This window comes from Pinus tabuliformis, chromosome 3_2 (genome assembly GCF_031772625.1).
Source record: "Pinus tabuliformis cultivar Carrire ecotype Pingquan chromosome 3_2, CPIR1, whole genome shotgun sequence".
NCBI lineage: Eukaryota > Viridiplantae > Streptophyta > Pinopsida > Pinales > Pinaceae > Pinus > Pinus tabuliformis.
The window spans coordinates 1,131,915,478-1,131,921,985 of NC_142302.1; positions in this window are offsets into that span (position 1 = coordinate 1,131,915,478).

The window sequence follows — 6,508 nt, forward strand, 5'->3', positions numbered from 1 at the left end:
ATTTGAATAAAAGAGAAATCTTAATGTTGTTTTCACTAACCTTTTATAATTGAGATTTATATATTTCATTTAAATGAAGCGAAAAAATTAGATATTTGAATGATGGGAAATTGGAAGTGTAAATGTTAATGTATGTTATTGTTAAATTAATCTAGTTTCTTATATTAATTTGCAAACACAACTCTATTTTTAAAAACATAAGGACAAATCATCAATGGTTTATTCCTTCCCCTCATGTTTATGGAACTACTTCAATAAGTAGGAGTTATATTGTCACTTAAAAGGGATCGAGGATACGATCCATATACATTTTATAAATCTATAAAGTTCAATAAAAGCCTAGCACTAATGGGTGTTGAGTAAGTCACCAATCTATAAGAAATATTTTTAAAAAACTTTTCGTACCACATGAAACCATGTTCCTTGAAACTATACAACTACTATGTCATTATTATACACATTTGACATTAAAATAATTTTAAAAATATGTATTAAATAAAATAAATGATTTTGAATTAAAAATTTTGATTGTGTTTTAAGGATTTATAAAGGTGACACAATAGGAGAAAGGAAGCCTTACTTTGTCCAATTTTTCACAGGGAAACAAAGGGGAATTGCAGCTATACATTTGCATTTACACTTTTCCTTCGGATTGTGAAGGTGCATCGTTGTCCTTCCCATGATCAACATGTAGACCAAGCTTAATGACAATTCCATATTTCATCATGGAGGCTAAATTTTGTGTATCTTCCTCTATTTTGGTATGATGCATAATTTCCATTTTCAAAACCATCGATGAATTAATAGCACTGTTATCTATAGCCTCACTAAATATTGTATTCATAAAATTCTTTACCCACACGATCCTTATTAAGATTTAGGTACTCACTGCCACAAAATGCTCATATATGTGGCATTTTTTGAATTTGAATAGGATACTCATTATCCAACATTTGCATGTGGGTGATAGGGCCTAAATGCATTAGATCTCCTTTGCTAGTCCCTCATGAAGGTCCAACCCTACAACTGTTCTACTACATTTCACAAACCCCTTCTCCTCATAGCTCATATTCGCTTCCATAAAGGAGCCAATGGAATTCTGAATTTCTTGAAATTTGTTTGGTGACCATAATAATGACCTAGCAACTTAACCTAATCTGACATGAGAGAATATTTCTCTAACTTCATATTATAGACGGGAGTCCATTTGTAAAGGATTAGAAGAGTTTTCCTATATTTAGTTTTGCATTAGTAGCTTCTCCATATGCATTTAAGATCAAAGAACAAAGATCATCCATCATTAGGCTAATATATGAAAATGTGGGCAATAGTCGATGCATAGCAACCAATTTAGTGCCAATGACCCCTTTGTGGTTTTTGCACTCAATTTTTCGATACCCTCCACACCAAACTTCATTTTTATTCATGACATGCATGCATGTTTCTTAAACACATCTTGCAACCCCAACAACCTTCATAAAAAGATCATTGACCTAACCCGGGGATTTTTCCCTTCCCTTATTTCTAGATGTGCATTTGAGAATTAACTCTCAATTGTATTAAAAAAAACTTATCATGACTAGAACATTGATGTGAGCCACCATTATTGAGGCCATTTCATTGATCATTCCTTACCATTCAATTTGGACTGTGATTATGGAATAGAGGATATCAATTGCCTCACTAGATAGATCGGTCCATTAGGAAAGATTTAGATCACTATTATTGGGTCCTTAAATAATCAATGAGTCATCACCACCACAAAACTTCGCGTCACAAACAGGTTTTAAACCTTAGTGTAATTTGTCGTATATCCTCTTATTGATTCATATCTCTAGTCGAGAATGGCAGGTTACTCTAGGTCATTCAATTAGAGACTACATGAGTTCACGGGGAGACAAATTCAAGTTGTTTGTCAAACTATCTAACCCAGAGTAAATTTCTAAGAACATGTGTTAGAACTCAATGTTCTGTCTCTTGTACTAGCACTTCAACGCTGACAACCTTAAAAATCCTAGATAAAGGCCATTGCTCCCTATGAATGAGGGCCCATCTACGAATGCTTGTATTCATTGTCCTCCATCTACAAATGCTTATGTTCATTGTTATAAGGGCTTCTGAGAGAGGAGATTGATGAGACCAGTAAAGTATATATTGATGCAATGCCCGAAGAAAAGACATTATCTTATCGCGTAGAGGACAGGAGTGGCAGTCATTAAACAAAACAGTGGTGCAAAAGCAAATACCCTCATAGATATTCTTATCTCTGTGTATCCTGTTCCTGATCCGTCTCAGGCAGTAAAAAGAAAATTTGAAAAAATAAATAATAATAAGCAAATAGAAGATTAGTTGAAGATCCATAGTTTTCAAAATTTAGAGCTGAATAGGGTTTGAACTTTGTACATGTATATATATTTTAATATAGTTAGATTTCTGGATAAAAGTGGATTCTTATTCCATTATGTGCATCTTATGCGCTAATTTAATTTGATATGTAACTTACTCTGATTTTAAAATTAAATTGTTATTATAATAAAATTATAATGGTTTTAATTTTTAAAAATTTACCATATATTTAAAATGGTATATAATAATAAATGTGTATTTAATAATAAAAATAATGTGATTTATTATTATAAATTTTTTGAAGTATTCTTGTAAAATATAAAGTGAATATTGAAATTCTACTATTATTAGTATGGAGTTATTTTAGTTGGGATTTACTAATGGTAGATAGGATTAAATTTCTTGCAAACTATTTTTAGAGTGTAAAATTTGAGAAAAAGTTTATATTTCGAGAAATTTAATATATTTTAACACTTAGTTCAGATCTATTAATAGTAGATAGGATCAAATCTCTTGCAAACCAATTTTAAAGTACAAAATTTGAGAAAAAGGTTTTACTTGGAGAAATTTAATCCATTTAACACTTGATAGAGAGCTAAAATGGATTTATGTTGGTTATATTTTTTTTTCCCGTGGAAAAAGTCATAATTTTATTCATAAGACAAAATTACATTTTGTAGATGCTAAAGAGCATATGCAAATGGTCCATTCCTATTTTCACAGAAACCAAAAAATAAAAAGTAAAAAATGCTATTCTTTTCTCCCTTTCTTTTTCTCCACCTTTCGCCATCCTCTAGTGTTGGGGGTAGCAGTTACAATGGATAGCTGATTTTCGGTTATAGTTATGGGAGAGTCCTTGTCCGACTCAGATCCTTCTTATCCATGAGTTCTCTTGTTGCCAGATATTTCCTTTCTTGTTGGCTGGGAAGCTTGTTGCTGCAAAGGGTTATTGGGGGCTTCCTCTTTCGTTAGTGTGTTGTTCTGGACTTTTTGTTCATCCATTTTTGCTTTGAATTCTGCAGTCTCTGTTGTGTCTTCTTCTTCATCCAATGGATCTGTATGTTGCCATCCTTTAGGCTTCCTCTGTTGCTTCTTGTTCCATTTGGGGATGTGGCTTGCCTGTGGACAAGCACTAAGGAGGTGGCCTGTTTGTAGACATCCGCGACATCGAAACACTGTATTTTCATAATCCAAGGATTGTATCCACTGTGTATTATTGAAGTTTAGTGTTATACTTTCTGGTAGTCCCTGACTGAGATCTACTTCAACACAAATTCTGGCAAATGTAAATATTCCCCTTGTGAGTCTGTCTTCATCAGTCTTTAGAAATTTTCCCAAAGTGTTCCCTATGGCAATTAAAACCTTGTGGTGCCAGAAGTGTAATGGAAGGTTGTGCAACCTAACCCAAACTGGCATCTTTGATACCACCATTGTGTTGGCATCGAAGTCTGGAAACCAAGGGGTCATGAAGAGCCCTGCGTTGCCCCAGAACCATGGTCCCTTATTGAGGATGTATTCCTTTTCCTGTTCTGTATTGAATCTTACTATAAAAAACCCTTGGGGCATAAGTATATTTCGCAGTTTGGTGTCCATGTAGTATGTATCCAATGGTGCAGAACATCAGATTTGGGCCAAAATCCATTAAATCTATAGATAATTGAATGGGAGTAAAGATCTGTATACAAAGCATTTACCTCAGGCATTGCAATGGTGAGAGCAGGATTCTCAGTTTTTTGTTCTACAATGTAGGGCCCGGGAAGCTCAGGCGTTGTTACTGGTTTGGTCTGCACTTTCCCTTTACCTTTGACTGCATCCTTGAAAGAGCCTATGTTCTTTGAGCTAGTTCCAGAACATCCACCCCGCAGACAGAGATTGATGATGATGGTCGAGTCTGTGGTTATGTTGTAATCCTGAAGGGTGTAGTTATCCTGTAAGTTGCGTCCCATGTAGATCAGATTTTGCCCATGTTCTGGTATACCAAGGAGGTTCTGTATTTTATATCTTAGATCCTGGATCCTGCTGCCCTTCCAAAACCTCAAGCAATAATGCCTGCCTTCCGGTGTTTTGATGAAGAACTGTGTGAGATCCGCCTCTGTAGGGTATGAATCCGTTTGAGAATGACCTCGATCTGTTACCCGGGTCGTCCTGCTCCAAAACCCTAGATCACCATTGTCCTGTTTGCCTATCAGGCATTCTTATGCGTTTATGGCCTGGGATTCAGGGCAGAGAGGTGTCTTGACGGTTGCATGCCCCTAGATCTGGATTTTGTGTGGGCTGCTCATTCTTCTAAGTGCCTGATCTATTGGATCATTAGCGGATCTGAGCATATTACTGCCTTCCGTGGCGGGAATGATCGACCCAGATCCATTCAATGGCCATACAAATGCAGTGTTGACAAAATCGGGATTATGGAAAAGGTATACGAAATGCAAGTTGTCCCTTACCTCAGAGTCTATGTCGTATAGGCTGCCAGATCTAGCCCTATAAGCGCCCAGATTCCCCTCTTGCAACGCCACCCCTACAGAAGACTGGAATCTCATATTAGTGTTGTAGTCCTGGGCAATCTCCCTTACGAGACACTGGAAAGGGAGCTTCCTTATAAGCAGATCGGTGCTTTTCTCATACTTTCGGATCTCCCAGAGAGCAGCAGTGTCAAGCTTGAACCTATGTGGCTTTTCCGCTCCTTCCATTGCCGGTGCAGACTTACGATCTGCCTTCATTGCCAACTGCTTGCGAGGCGTCTTCCCCCCGGTTGATTTGCGAGCAGTCTGCTTTGTTCGGGCCATTGCTATTATCTCTCACGTTTCCCCCTCACCTTCCCTGCTATCTTGTGCCCTTGATATATGAATTTATGTTGGTTATATATATATATATATACCCGGAACCAACTCTTAACTGAACATAATAATAATAATATTCTAGATCACTTTCATTTTTGAGCAAAACATTTATAAAATGTTTTAAGCATAAGAAATTTTGTATTTTTAATTGCTTTATACATTGCTCATATTGAAATATGTGTAAATAGAAATCTTCCTTATGTTCAGAATTACAAAGCATGTAAAGGATTCATTCTTTCTCTTTGTGTCAATTTTATTTTTTTGTCACTAACATTATTATAAAATACTACATGTCAACTCCATATTAAGCATGGAAGGTGGACATTGGAATTAAAATATTATTTTGCTTCTTTTTTTTTATGTATGATACTAAAATCTTAGTTAATAGGGATGTTCAAATATTTTATTCAAATTATGCATTCAATAATGGAGAAATACTCATACTGCAAAAGTAAAAATATAAGAATTTATTTATATTCAATTTATTTCTCTCTCTAAAGTTGATATAAAATTTATGTAAATTAATATGAAAATTGAAATATTATTGCAAAAGTAACATATGAGAAGTTTTTTACATTCAATTTCTTTATCTCTATATACAAAATTAGCACTGATTTTATTATTTTGTTTAATATTTTTTTTAAATACTAATGTTAACTCTATATCCAGCCGGGGATGAATTCCACATCTCCTTAAAGTGAATTCTAATATAAATATGTAGTATTTAATTTCTTTATCTCTATATACAAAATTAACACTGATTTTATTATTTTGTTTAATATTTTTTTTAAATACTAATGTTAACTCTATATCCAGCCGGGGATGAATTCATTTTATTATTTTGTTTAATATTTTTTTTAAATACTAATGTTAACTCTATATCCAGCCGGGGATGAATTCCACATCTCCTTAGAGTGAATTCTAATATAAATATGTAGTATAATCTCCATGTGAAATAGTAAAGGAATTATTGATCTCCCTAAGTATAATCTCCATGTGAAATAGTAAAGGAATTATTGATCTCCCTATACTTATGGAGACCATTAGAATTTTTTACTATTAAATATTCTCTCTACATATAAAACTGATGTAATTAATTATATTATTTACAATAGAAATTATTGTGTTTTATTTATAATTTACTTCAATTTTTTTAATTGATATTTATATTCAATATTGAAATATTTTTTAGTTATTAATTTTTTTAATGTATTATTATTTTATTCATTTTAATATAATATATTATATCTCCTATATTAAGTTATAAGGGGCATTTCAACATAATTAAATAATTTTCATAATTTAATTTTCTATGAGCATAA